A 14,276-nucleotide genomic window follows, 5' to 3' on the forward strand; every position below is an offset into this window, starting at 1 on the left:
TTATTAATTTATTTTATTTTTATATTCACTGTCTGTGGTGAGACTAGTACTTATTGAACACCACAACTTAAAGTAAAGTAGCCTTTATTGTCATTCAGACCATTTGGTCTGAACGAAATTTCGTTTTTGAAACCACTCCTCACTTCCCCCTTGAACTGAATTGATTGTTTGACCATTTTAGAGGTTATTCTAGAATGAACCAATTAGGTAAAATAATATAGGTAAAAAAAATAATTAGGTAAAAATAATAATATCTGCTCTCTGCTGTTCTGTTCAGAATAACTGTAGCACTGATTCATAGTACCCATAACAAAGTGAAAAAACCCATGAGGCCAGGTTATGTCAGCTAGGTTTGTATAATCCATACCTGGAGTGAGTGATAATCAAACAGAGACATTTAAAAGTTAAACTGGACTAAGTGGGACCCGTTGGATCCTTGTCACACTAGTCACCCAACCCAACATATTCCCTAACGCAATATTCCACCACTCACCCGTTCCCCCAATGCAAACTGTTCCCCCAACACAATATTCCGTCTGGAGCCGGTCCTGGTGCCGGCGAGTGCTGTTTGAGCCGGGAGCCACTGAGCCCACACATCCCCCTACCCCCCACACACCCCTCCCCCACCACACACACCCTCCCCCTACCACACACACCCATCCCCCCCCACCACATGCACCCTCCACCACCACACACCCTCCCCCCACCACATGCACCTCCCCCCTTCCCACATACCCTCCCCCCCACCACATGCACCCCTCCCCCCTACCCACATCCCCCTTGCCCACAACCACCCCTCCCCCACACACACACCCCTCGCTCACACACACCTCTTCCACCCCCCCCCCCCCGTTCGGAATGACGTTATATTTTACACGTTAATGACATTTTAAACTTACCAAAAACATTTTCATACGTTTCTATAGCAGAGCAGCGTTCGACGTCACCATAGGATCCCGAATCTAATTTACATTAAACAACGGGATTTTCAAAAAAACTTTAAAATCATATTCTTGGGGGGGAGGTTTAATTTACAAAGCAACATTGCGATTTTCTTTGCGGTGGGCGGGATAGGGGAGAGGTTTCATTAACAAAACAAAACATTGCGACTTTCATAGTGTGGGGGGTATTGGGGAGGTGAGCGCACCCCCCTCAACGTGGGTCCGATTATTTGGCTCCGACATGGTGTTTGACGCCCGATTAGTCCAGATTCCAAGCCGACGCCGCCCCTCAAAGTGGGGTCCATTTGATTTGCTCTTCCTCCCCTCCCCCTTGGCTCCGACCTCACGCTTTACGCCCGATTGGCCCAGGACCCACGTGGGGGAAGCGCAGGTCGACGCCCCATTGGTCGCTGTTCAGGATAAAAGCAAGCTGGTTGGCCCCCCCATCTTACTTTCCGTCGAGTTGCTGCCGCTGATTGATTGAGGTAATAAACTGCCAAATCATTGAAGCGATTTATTTCATTTAAAAAAAATACACTATTTTATTGCGATTGATTTTATTCATTTATTTTAAATCAGTTTTAATCAAATGTTTCCCTGTACTTTAGCTGCTAACATTGTGTTTAGCATTTTATAACGCTATTTTCATTGAGAGTTGTTTTTTTTTAAACATCTCGATTTTCATTGAGGTTGATTTTATTCAAATAGAAAAAAATGCATTTTTATCCAATTCTTCCGTGTTCTTTGAAAACTAACATTGTGTTTAGGTTATTTTAAAGTTTAATTTTATTATTTAAAAAAAATCAAATTTCTTGAAGCCCGATTGGTCCGGTTCCACGTGGGGAAGCGCAGCTCGACGCCCCATTGGTCGCTGTTTTGGATAAAAGCACGCTGGTTGTCCCCACGTCTTTTTTTCCATCGAGCTATTGCTGCTGCTGATTGATTGAGGGGACGAACTGCCAAAATCGGTAAAGATAAGATTTATTTCATTAAAAAAAAACGTGATTTTCATTGCTATTGATATTTTTATTATTAAAAAAAATAATAATTTAAAATCGAAATTTTCCGTGTTCATTAACTACGAACATTGTGTTCAGCTTATCTTAAAGAAAAAATGCTATTTTCATTTAGAGTTGCATTTTTTTTTAAACATCGCGATTTTCATTGATATTAATTTTATTCAAAAATAAAAACTCCATTTTGATCCAATTCAAAATGTAGGGGGGAGGGGAGGGTGAAGAGGGGAAAAGGCGAGGGAGGGTGAAGAGGGGAAAGACAGGGAGGGTGAAGAGGGGATAGAAAATGGAGGGTGAAAAGGAGGTAGTGCTGGGGATGCAGGGGAATGAAGGAGGATAGTGGAAGGAATGGGGATGGAAAGGTAACAGGGGAGGGAGGTGGTGAGGCAGAGGAAGGTTGGTGGAGGGTGGGGAGAGGGAGGATAATGGAGATGGGGAATAAGGGACTGAAGAGGGTGAGTGGGATGTGTTCACATTGATCTTATACTTTTCAAGTTATTGTCATCTATTACTAAAAGTCTCATCTTGACCACTTCCTGTCTAAGTTGTAAATAGATTTTTAGAAAAAATGCTGCCCTATATCGCTATGATATACTTTGCCATTTTATTCACCGTGCTCCTCTTCTCCAACCGCCCCAAGGTTTTTTCTGATAGGTGAAATAATAAAGTTATGAATGTTTTTTTTAAATCGCCAGGTCAGCCGATTGGTCTTCTCGCCTGTCAGTCACCATGATGAAGGTAGCGCCCCTTCCGGGTGTATAGGACACTAAAGAGTGTGGAGGTTGGTTATGACCTACAGGTCCACAGCAATTAATTAATTACATATGTACAGTAATTAAGCACAGCCATGTCAGTCTTGCATTCACAGGGGTTGAAAATGCAGAAGCCACTACCAGTTGAACACAGACACAGTCCATACTACTGGGATCGGACAAAATTGGGACTATGTTGGAGGGGACTGCACCAGGTGCTACTATGACGACACCAACTCCCTTGAAGATTACTCCCATTGAAGACATCTGATATGATTGACTATAAATGGAGGAGAACAAAGAAAGAACAATGGGGCTATTGACCCTACTTTTTATCCTGGGCTGGCCAAGATGAGCTGGACTGGGGGAAACACCCCTGCAACAAGACGACCTGAATAAGGCTCACAACTGTCCTTGCGTTTATAACACTGACCAAGCACAAGACAGAAGCTGAACTAGAATTTGCTTGTGACCAATGTGAGAAGTGGTTCGAGAAGGCTCACAATTTGAATGTTCATATGTCCATGGTTCATCCCTTGACCCAGAATACAGATAAAAACAAACCTATTAAAATTGAATCAAGTCAGCTAAGTAGAGAAACATTAATTAAGCAGGAACCCAGTTAATAGTTATTCAACAGCTAAATGATTAGTCTAAAGAATCTTGCACCCTTTTTCAATGTCAGCAAGACGCAAAGGATTAACATGAATAAATGTAATCAATTCAGGCACACCTAAAATAGGTAGAGCAAAGGAAAGGTTATTGTGGATAATATAGTTCAGAGCATTATAGCACACCAGTTCCAAAGACAAAGTCCAATGTCTGCAATGGGGTAGAGAATCAGGCAGAATCCTGGCAATTGGAAGGACTGTTCAGAACTCTGATAACAGGGCCACAGTTACATCCTGGACATGCAGTCAATCGCAGCATTTTTTTGAATGAGGTACAGTGCCCATCCAATAGAAATAAGGACACAATGGAGGAAGTTCTGGATGGTTCAATAACCCTTTCACCTTGGAATGGAACAGTGACTGAAAATGGTGAGGGTGATAATGTTGCGAAGCATCAACCTGTCTCAGTGTTGGCAGACTTTCAGTCTTTTACATACAGTAGGTATGTTACAAAACCTACCTGAATCGTCATTGGGAATCTGCCCTCAGCCATGGCGCGCTTTTGGCGCTGTTTGGAGGGGGCGGGTTTAAAACGCGATTTTTACTAGGCTGTACTAATCGCACATGTTCAGCCTAGTAAATCATTAACGGAAAATCGCTGCAAGACCCGGTCGCAAAAGGTATTATTAGTTTTATAGGCCTCGATAATATAGTTCTAATAGTTTTTAAATTACTGTTTCATTCCGCAACCTCTCGCAGCCCCAGGGTTTTATAGAGCAAACAATTAAAGGTATGTACCTTATTTTTACATGAAATGGGGCATATATATAACCCTATATATCAAGTTATCTATAGCGAGTAGCTCATTTTGGGCTTTTTATATCCCGCAGTATTTTTCTCGGCATTTGAGGGCACTAATCCAGCGCTATGTCAACGTTCTAAACCAGCGCGTTCCACATGAACCCACTAGAAAGCCGATTTAAATGGGCATTTATTTACAGCAATTGAACACTAAATTCCTTCCATTTGGCCTATAAATTAATGTAAATTAGATATAAAAATCATGTTATATTGTGAATTATTTGTGAATAATCTTTGGACACTTAGGCTATTTAAAATGTTAATCTTTCCTTAAGAAATGGGCTTTTGATTATCCAAGATCACAGCTTTTTTGTAATGTCCATTGAAAATCAATAGGGAACAAGATGCTAATTTCCGAGTATGAAAATGGTCATAACTTTTTTAATACTTGAGATATGAAAGTGAATTTGGTGTCAAATTAAACTTATTGTTATGCTTTATCTGATGGGATAAATTGCAGACTTGATTTTTTAAATCTCAAAATTTTGTAACATTGCTACATACAGTGGAGCCACTTCGCGGTCAGTGGATGTGGACAACTGGGTATCCCAATTGAAGAAGGATATGTTCTTGTGCTCAGATCCTGAATATACTGAATGCTCTTGGGGAAAAAGTTCAGGTACAAGATGCAATTCAACGATTTAATGTAAAAAATAAACAGTTAACAGTAATGAAGCATTTTGGTCTATAAGAAATGATGCTGTGGGTGGATTGGAGTCCACTGATCTTTCTGAAAGGTATTTATCAAGTGAAGATGACAAGAGAAACAAAAGTTAAGAATGGCTCTCCAGATGAGTCTTTTAAACCATATTGGAAGAAGAAGAGTAAGTTACCAGTTAAGAAGTGCACTATTAAGGATGTTGAGAAACAATGTGGACAAAAACGTGGCCGGAAACCAAAGTCTAACTTGGAAAGGGAAGAATTCCCCACCGTGTATCGTTGTCGGTATAAGGGTTGCTGTGCTGTTTACAGCTGAGTTGACTGACTTAAGAAACACATAAAAGAGCAGCATGAAGAGGTGCGTGAAAGACCTTGCCCCCACCCAGGAAGTTAAAAGGTGTTTCTGAGTGATCGCTACCAGCAGCGCCATGTAAAGCTGATCCATACAGAAGAAAGAATATCTTTACAGATTAGGAGGAAGTGGAAAGCCTTTGGTCACAATTTTGGAAAGACAAGCCACATTTGATCAACAATCTTGAAGCATTTTGAGCTCTATCATATGACCAAGGAACGAGAGAGAGAGAGAGCAAGAGAGAGAAGCAGAACATTTTGAAAGAGATTATGCCTAAGCATAATCAGGAAGCCAATGACTCAGACCTGGTGGGTAATCAGTGTGATGACAATCAGGACATTGATGAGGATGGCAATACCTCGTATTTCGCTTGGGCAGCTTACAACCCAGCAGTATAAACGTATATTTCTCTAATTTCAAGTAACCCCTGCATATCCTCTTTCACACAACCCCTAGATAGACACCAAAAACGGGAGTAACTCAGTGCGACAGGAAGCATCTCTGGAGAGAAGGAATGGGTGATGAGTTGAGTTGAGTCCCTTCTTCAGACTCTGTTTCGGGTGGTGACCCATCAACGAAGAAGGGTCTCGACCCGAAACATCATCCACTACTTCTCACCGAGTGCGCGGATCTGCACACTGACACTCCTACACACCAGGGACAACTTACAAACCTGTACATCTTTAGAGTGTGGGGGGAAATCGGAGTACACGGACAAAACCCACACAGGCCACGTCGGCGCCGATCAACTGGACTCTCACAACTTGCATTTGATTTCCAAACACGCTTTATTTACTTGTGCACAATGAGAGCAGCACAGGCCCAATTGCCATACTATGAAATTCTACACGGAACGGTCACATTTATATGCAGATTTTGACCCTTGAGATTGTGTATTGTTTCTAATTTCTTATCATTAATTACAAAATAAGTTTTCAAAACACTAATACCAATGCAACAACACAAATACACCTAAAACTACATGCTATTTAATCCTTTATTTAATTTTCGATATAAAGAACCTAGTTGTGTGTGGTAGTTCAATGAATACCTATCAGGAACATCGATGTGCGTCAATGAATATCTAAAGGCTGTTGTGCTGTAGAGCTATCTGAACCTTTGTCACGCTGCAGCTTCCACATTGTGCTGTACAGCTACCTTTACCTTGTGCTGTACAGCAATCTTAACCTTTGTGATACTACAGTTTCCACAGGGGGAACTAGGGTCTCTAATGCTAAAAGGCACCATGCCGGCCATAAAGAATGTTATCAAGAGTAAATGTTAGTGGACATCTCCACAACTCATTCCACGGACATGTACAGTCACATTTGTCATTGGTGTTAATTCTAAGAATATCAGGTGATACGCTAAGAATGAAACTCTTAACAGAAAACTCTTCTGTTGCAATACAATTCCACCACCGATTTTCCAGCAAATGGTGGTCCTGTTGAAACAGCAGCAGTCCAGCACAACAAAATTATGAGAGTGCATTTGCAATCCTCCCTAGAAGACCCACCCCCCCCCCCCCCCCCCCAAAACGTGGCGTCTAGTACAGGTGAGGTGGCCGTTCTCGCCAAAGGGCCTGATTTCACACTCTACGTCTCTAACCAACAACTGCAGTTGTTTGTGTCTACATCTTGTATAACAATAATCCCTTACTCGGTTATAGTGGACAATTGGCAATAACGGATACAGTTCCCCTCCCTAAGGTCCATTATAATGGGGGTTTCCCGTGTTAATGTAAGCTGAGAACTGATGCAAAAGTAGAGATCATCATTACAACTTGCCCCCTGATTTTTTGCATCTGATCAATTGTGTCTGGGGGAGGAAACATAGAAATTAGGTGCAGGAGTAGGCCATTCGGCCCTTCGAGCCTGCACCGCCGTTCAATATGATCATGGCTGATCATCCAACTCAGTATCCCGTACCTGCCTTCTCTCCATACCCCCTGATCCCTTTAGCCACAAGGGCCACATCTAACTCCCTCTTAAATATAGCCAAATGAACAGGCCTCAACTACCCTCTGTGGCAGAGAGATCCAGAGGAGTGTTGAATGTTTCAGAAACAAAACCGAAATTCCAGATAATGCTGTCAGAATTCCAATTAGAGTTAAAGGTAAAAACTCATGGTGAACTTCTGTGAAAATACAAACATTTTCATTCAATATCATGAACACAATCTGTTCCTCATTGAAACTTACAGAATAACAAAAGGCATAGATTGAGTGGATTTGCAAAGGATGTTTCCATTGATGGGAGAGTCTTGGACTAGAGGTCATAGCCTCAGAATTAAAGTGCGCTCTGTTAGGAAGAAGGTGAGGAGAAACTTGTTTAATCAGAGGAATCTGTGTGACTCATTACCACAGAGGGCTCTGGAGGTCAAGCTAATGGATATTTTTAAGGCAGAGATAGACAAATTCTTGATTAGAATGGTGTCAAGGGTTATTGGGAGAAGGCAGGAAAATGGGATTAGGAGGCGGAGATCAGCCATGATTGAATGGCGGGGTTGACCCGATGGGCCGAATGGCCTAATTCTAATCCTATAATGTGAAGACAGAGCAGTGGATAATATAAACCTCACCTCTGTTGACAATAGCATTTTTTGTGTTCTGAGTTTAGAGATACAGTGTGGAATCAGGCCCTTCAGCGCACTGAGCCCAGGCCGACCAGCGGTCACCCTGTACACTGGCGCAATTCTACTCACTGGGGACAATTTGCAATCTTTACCGAAGACAATTAACCAATAAGCCTGTATGTCGTTGAAGTGCAGCAGCAGTGCCTCGTCCATGGCCCCGTCGGTCGGCATCCTGGCCAGTTGTCGGACCTTCGCTTACCACCAATACCACCACCCCTCCTTCTCATGGACGATCATCGGTTCATGAGTTGGATGGGGGACTGGACTTTGTGCGCTACGTCACCCGGGCCAAAACTCCTCAGCTGGCCCGTGGACTGGGCTTTGTGTGCAGTCCAGCACCCGGGCCAACTCTTCATTCGCGCAGCCACGGCTCAGTCGGACAATGAATTGCTGTCCGGAATTTGTCCCTTATTTTGACCTTTTGTCCCTGATTTGGGAGTGAGAAAGTTGGCAACCCTAAGTCTGGCGTCCCATATAACCCGGACAAACTCACCAGCATGCTCTTCAAATTACCCCCCCCCCCCCGCCCGGAAGTGGAGGGGGAGGGATTGACAAATTAGGAGTATAAAGATGGAGTTAAAGGGGAAGTGAGTACATGAAAAGGTGCAGACGTTCCTTCCCGAATTAATGGGAAGGAAAGTTCGAGAAGGGATAAGAGAGTAAGGTCCGGGCCAATAGTGAGCAGTGTGAGAGGGGATGTGAATACCGAAGAAAAAGTTGTGTATGAATGCGCAAAGTAAAAGAAATAAAATATCACTAAACTAAACTAAACTAAGCCAAGTGTCGGCACATGTTGGGCACTGTTTCTCGTGTTTTCAGAAGATGAACATTTGGCCCATTGAATCTGGTGAAATACTGGTCAACGGACATGGATGGCATCTTATGCGACTGCTTTGAGTCGGGGACTGGTCCATATTCAGCGATTCTGCAGCTAACCTGAATGAGTACACCACTGCCATGACTGATTTCATCAGCAAGTGCGTGAAAGACTTTTCCGACGAAGGCAATCCGAGTGTTCCCCAACCATGGATGAACCGTGATGTACATTCACAACTTAAGCCCGGGTCCACTGCATACAAGTCAAACAACCCGAGTGGTGCAACAAGGCCTGCTATGATCTCCGCAAAATCATCAAGGATGCCCAATTCTCTCTTTGAAGTGTTGGGATTCACCTTAGTGCATGCAGACAGGGACGCAGGCAGCATTTGTGTAAACAAACGATCTTTGGTGCGCACTCAGTAAAATATAAGATCTGTGACCCCAATGTAGAAATTCTCGGCATGTTAAGACCTTTCTATTTGCCTCGAATGTGGGTGCATTTTGCTGTTTGTTGTATACGTGCCTCCCAGTGGCAAAGCATCATTAGCGGTCGGACGATAGCGGACTGTGTTCATGAACTACAACTCAACTACCCCGACGCACTGGCAATAATAATAATAATAATAATAATAACTTTATTTGTTAAGCACCTTAAAAACAACCAAAGCTGACCAAAGTGCTGTACAGAAAAAAGAAAACAAGCAAGACATCATAAAACAGGCAGAACAACAGAACATACAACTAACACGAGGCGCATAAATTACATACGAAAATCCAAACAATAAATTAAAAAACATAAAACACGAGTACGAACAACGCAGCAAAACCAAGCAAATAAAGTTAATAAACAATTCAACACCTCACTGGTCTACAAAGGCCACGGAGAATAGATATGTCTTCAGGAGTGACTTAAAAACAGCTAGAGAAGGGGCCTGTTTAACGTGCAGAGGCAATTCATTCCACAATCTCGGAGCCGACACAGCAAAGGCACGGTCCCCTCTGAGCTTCCGCTTAGTCTTTGGCTCAATCAGGAGCAGTTAATCATCTGACCTGAGAGAGCGGGAGGGCGAATAAGGGTGAAGAAGCTCAGATAGGTAGGACGGGGCAAGACCACTTAGGGATTTAAAAGTAAATACAATAATTTTAAAACTAATCCTATACTGAATAGGCAGCCAGTGAAGAGAGGCCAAAAGGTGTGAAACATGATCATGCTTTCGTGTGCCAGTCAAGAGACGAACAGCTGCATTCTGTACCATCTGGAGACGGGCGATGGAGGACCGACTAACCCCCAGATACAGTGCATTGCAGTAATCCAGCCGGGTGGTAACAAAGGCATGGATTACCGTCTCAAAGTGCTGCCTTGACAAAATTGGCTTTATTTTTGCCAGCTGCCTCAGATGGAAAAAAACAGATTTAACAACAGCCCTCACCTGACAGTCAAATCTAAGCTCAGGGTCCACTTTAATCCCCAGGTTCGTGATGTTAGGTTTGAGATATGCAGACAAAGAGCCTAGATCAACAGGGGGGGCCCCAGAGGTGCCACCAAAGATCATTACCTCTGTCTTGTCATCATTAAATTTTAAAAAGTTCAGTGACATCCAGGCCTTTATGTCACTAAGACACTCAAGCAAGAGCCCGACAGAGTGTACACCCCCCTTTCCCAGAGGCACATAAAGCTGACTGTCATCAGCATAAAAGTGGAATGAAATCCCGTGCTTCCTAAGGATGGAACCGAGTGGGAGCAAATAGAGTGAAAAGAGGAGAGGGCCAAGAACTGAGCCCTGTGGGACCCCACACGAGAGAGGAGCAGAGGAGGATACAGAGTCCCCAAGGCTGACACAAAAAGTTCGATCAGCCAAGTACGACCTGAACCACTCCAGTGCTATGCCCCTGATACCCACCCACTGCTCCAAACGGGAGATCAAAATTTCATGATCCACTGTGTCAAAGGCAGCTGACAAATCTAAAAGCACGAGGACAACACAGTCACCTTGATCAGTAGCCAAAAAAAATATCATTAAAAAACCCTCAAAAGGGCCGATTCTGTGCTGTGCCGGGACTTAAAAACGGACTGGAAAACCTTCAAAACGTCATGTTCCTCCAAAAAGGCCAACAATTGCCTGTGCACGATCCTCTATAGGACTTTTGATAAAAAAGGCAGTTTGGAGATAGGCCTGAAATTCCCAAGAACTGCAGGGGTCAAGAGCAGGTTTCTTAATCAGGGGTTGTACTACTGCATGTTTAAAAAGCGCAGGAACAACACCCGAGGACAAAACTGCTATTAACGACAGCGATAACAAATGGTCCTACAGTGGGCAACACCTCCTTTAAACAGCCGAGGAGGAACAGCATCATTCAGAGAACCTGAGGGCTTTGAACGACCAACAATCTCATGCAAAAAGGAGAGAGACACGGGCTTAAAATGATCAAATACAGCCATGCATGGAACAGATACCGAGGGGTCATAAGCAGATGGTGGGATTAGAGCTCTAATCATAGCGACCTTATCAACGAAAAAGCGGAGGAAGTTCTCACACACAGCAGGGGACGCCTCCATACAGACTGCCTGCGGGGGCATTAAGAACTGTGTTAATGGTGTTAAACAAAACACGAGGGCTGCGGCAGTCAGAGAGGATAATACCTGAGAAATGTTTCCTCTTAGCAGCTTTCACAACTTTCTGATAATGGCACCAACTCTCCCTCAACATTTGAAATGACACCTGCAGTTTGTCTTTCTTCCACTTCCGCTCAGCTCTACGACACTCGCGCCTGACAGCACGAGTCGTGTCATTCATCCAGGGCTCAAATTTAGTTTTAGGCTGCCTGAACTTCAATGGAGCCACAGTGTCCAAAACAGTCTGGCAGGTGGAGTGAAGCCATGAGCTAAGCTCCTCTGTATCACACACAGACTCAGGAACGATGGAGTTCAGAGCGAAAGCAGCCGAGAACTGAACAGCAGTGGAGGGGCTAACAACACGACAGTGCCGAGCAGGAGCGCGAGGTCGAACTGCAGTAGGTGCAATAATAACCTCAAATAACACAGGCATATGGTCGGAAAACACGGCATCACAAATCACTAGATTAGAAACGGGCAAACCATATGATAGGACAAGATCAAGCGTGTGACCATGGTCTTGTGTGGGTCCTGACACAGATTGTACAAGACTAAATGAATCAATGAGATTCAAAAAGTCCTTTGCCATAGGCTTTTCAGGACAACACACGTGAACATTAAAATCCCCTACAATAAGTACACGGTCATATCTAGGCATGATTTCAGCCAGGAAAATAGAAAAGTCATTTAAAAAGTCCTTATTATACTTTGGAGGCCGATAGACCAGAGCACACAACACTGTGTTAGAGCCAACCAGCTCAAACAAACTTAATTCAAAACTGGCTAAAGAGGATGAAAGCAACAGCTGTTTACATTTAAAATGACTCCTAAAGACAGTAGCTAGTCCTCCACCTCTGCCCGACGTCCCCGGGGAGTTAAGATAGCAGCAATCAAGGGGTAACATCTCAGCGAAAGCGCTGGACTCACCAACAACCAGCCATGTCTCAGTCACACAGAGGAGATCTAACCCTCTGGATTCAAAAAAATCTTTCAAAATAAAAGTCTTGTTCACCAGCGACCTAGCGTTCACCAGGGCAATCTTGAAAGGAACAGGCTGGTCCACGGCATCCGATGTCAGGGGAGCCCGGCACAAGGGCCGCAAGTTGAGGAGATTTAAACCACGCCTGCGGGGTCGAGGAGAGGAGGGGCCACAAGGGAGGAGCAGTTCTTCCGGGCCAACGGCAGGCAGCAGGCAGCAGGCAGCAGCCATCAGGGTCCAACGAGCGTCGAGGAAGAACAAGTGAATGAACGGGACCAATCCCAGTCCAGGAAGACGCAGGTAAACTCACCAGACAAGCCTTCAGCCTCACCAACCGGCCGCCGCGTTTACCCCGGCGACGTTTACGCTTACGCCAAGGAAGTGGAGCCAGGACAAGGCAAAGGCGAGTCGGGGCCCTTGCCAGAAGAGGGGGTAACGTACCGCGACCACCACCAGGCAAGTCCACTGAACAAAGATCAAGCAGAGTTTGGCGATCATAGACCAACAGAGAGTCGACATCCAGGGTAAGAATGGAAACAATTACAAACAGCACACACAATTCCGGGAGCAACTGACGGCAGGCCACACACACCGGCGCCATCTTGGAACTCAATAGTGCTTGGGAATTTGAATCAGTGTCGTTTGAACGGTGTATAGGGCCAAACGTAAGAGAAGTAAACCAGAAAAAGTGATATGGACATGGACAAATGAACATAGGGAGCAACTAAAGCCTGTCTTGAATTGACAGACTGGGAAAAGTTTCAGGGGGGTTCACTAGATGAAATAACTATAGCTACAAACGAATATATTGATTTTTTTGTACATGTGGTTGTTCCCACTGAGGAGATTAAAATCTGTCCCAACAATAAATCATATGTAACTAAGGACATAAAAAAAAAGTAATAAATACAAGGAAAGTGGCTTTCAAAAACAAAGATTCTGGAGCACTTAAACAGACAGAAAAAGAACAGAAAATAAGATTGAGGGAAGCAAAATTGGCACACAGACAGCATCTAGAAGATGCTTTTAGAACCAATTACTCTAAAAAGGTGTGGAATACATTACTGTATCAGGAATGTCAACCCCATTTAAATCTATTATGACAGCCTTTTTTTGCCAGATTTGAATCTCTAGATAATTCTACCAGGTGCACCGACATTCTTAAACCTGTTATACCTGCTGTCTCCGACAGAATTGTCACCACTGTTGAAGATGTCAGGAAAACATTTCAGCGTACAAATTCAAAGTATGCTGCTGGGCCGGATGGATACAGCGCTTTTCTCTTGATGAACTTTGCAACACAGCTGGCTCCAGTGTGGCACAAATCTTTGAGGCCTCTGTTGCCACACACACTGCCCCTCTGTCATGGAAAACCTTGCATATTAAACCTTTTCCCAAGATTCCATGTCTGAAAGAACAAGGATTTCAGACCCATAGCCCTTACCTCGGTGATTATGAATCTCTGGAAATAATTTTGTTCTGACATTTCATCAGTACAACAAACAATAAACTCGATCCATATCAATTTGCATATGAGCAGGGCTGTGGCACAGAAGATGCTGTTGCCTCCTTAGTTCATATTATTTCCAAACATTTAGACAAACTCAACACCTTTGCAAGAGCCCTCTTTCTAGATTTTGCGTCAGCTTTCAACACAATACAAGCAGACATTTTGGTGTAAAAAATGGTCCGGCAGCAACTGAATCCCTATCATTGGTATGCTTCCTTTCTCACTAACAGAGTACAGATTGTAAAGGGGAATAAAACACTCATCTGCCATCAAAACCAATGTCGGGGCCCAGCCGGGGTTGTGTGAGTTCAGCTATGTCTTTTACCTTTTATATTGATGATTGTCATACAGATACACCAAATCAATATATTCCAAAGTACTCAGATAATACAGTTCTGTTAAGTAACTCAGACAACCCTGGGCTGCACCAACTCGGCGTGAACAAACTGGTCGAGTGGACTGATAATAATGCTCTTGAGATTAACACAAAGAAAACAGAAGAGATTGTATTTGGTTCACCATCTGAC

At 43.7% G+C, this 14,276-nt stretch overlaps 1 long non-coding RNA gene across 1 annotated transcript; it reads left to right on the forward strand.

The window, feature by feature from the left end:
• Positions 1 to 1,386: 1,386 nt before the first annotated feature.
• On the forward strand, positions 1,387 to 4,681 carry LOC129701816 (uncharacterized). Its single transcript, XR_008724271.1, has 3 exons — positions 1,387 to 1,426; positions 1,760 to 1,909; positions 2,653 to 4,681. It is a non-coding gene; the product is annotated as an uncharacterized LOC129701816 (long non-coding RNA).
• Positions 4,682 to 14,276: the final 9,595 nt, after the last annotated feature.

The sequence above is a fragment of the Leucoraja erinacea genome, chromosome 11, assembly GCF_028641065.1.
Source record: "Leucoraja erinacea ecotype New England chromosome 11, Leri_hhj_1, whole genome shotgun sequence".
NCBI classification, from domain to species: domain Eukaryota; kingdom Metazoa; phylum Chordata; class Chondrichthyes; order Rajiformes; family Rajidae; genus Leucoraja; species Leucoraja erinaceus.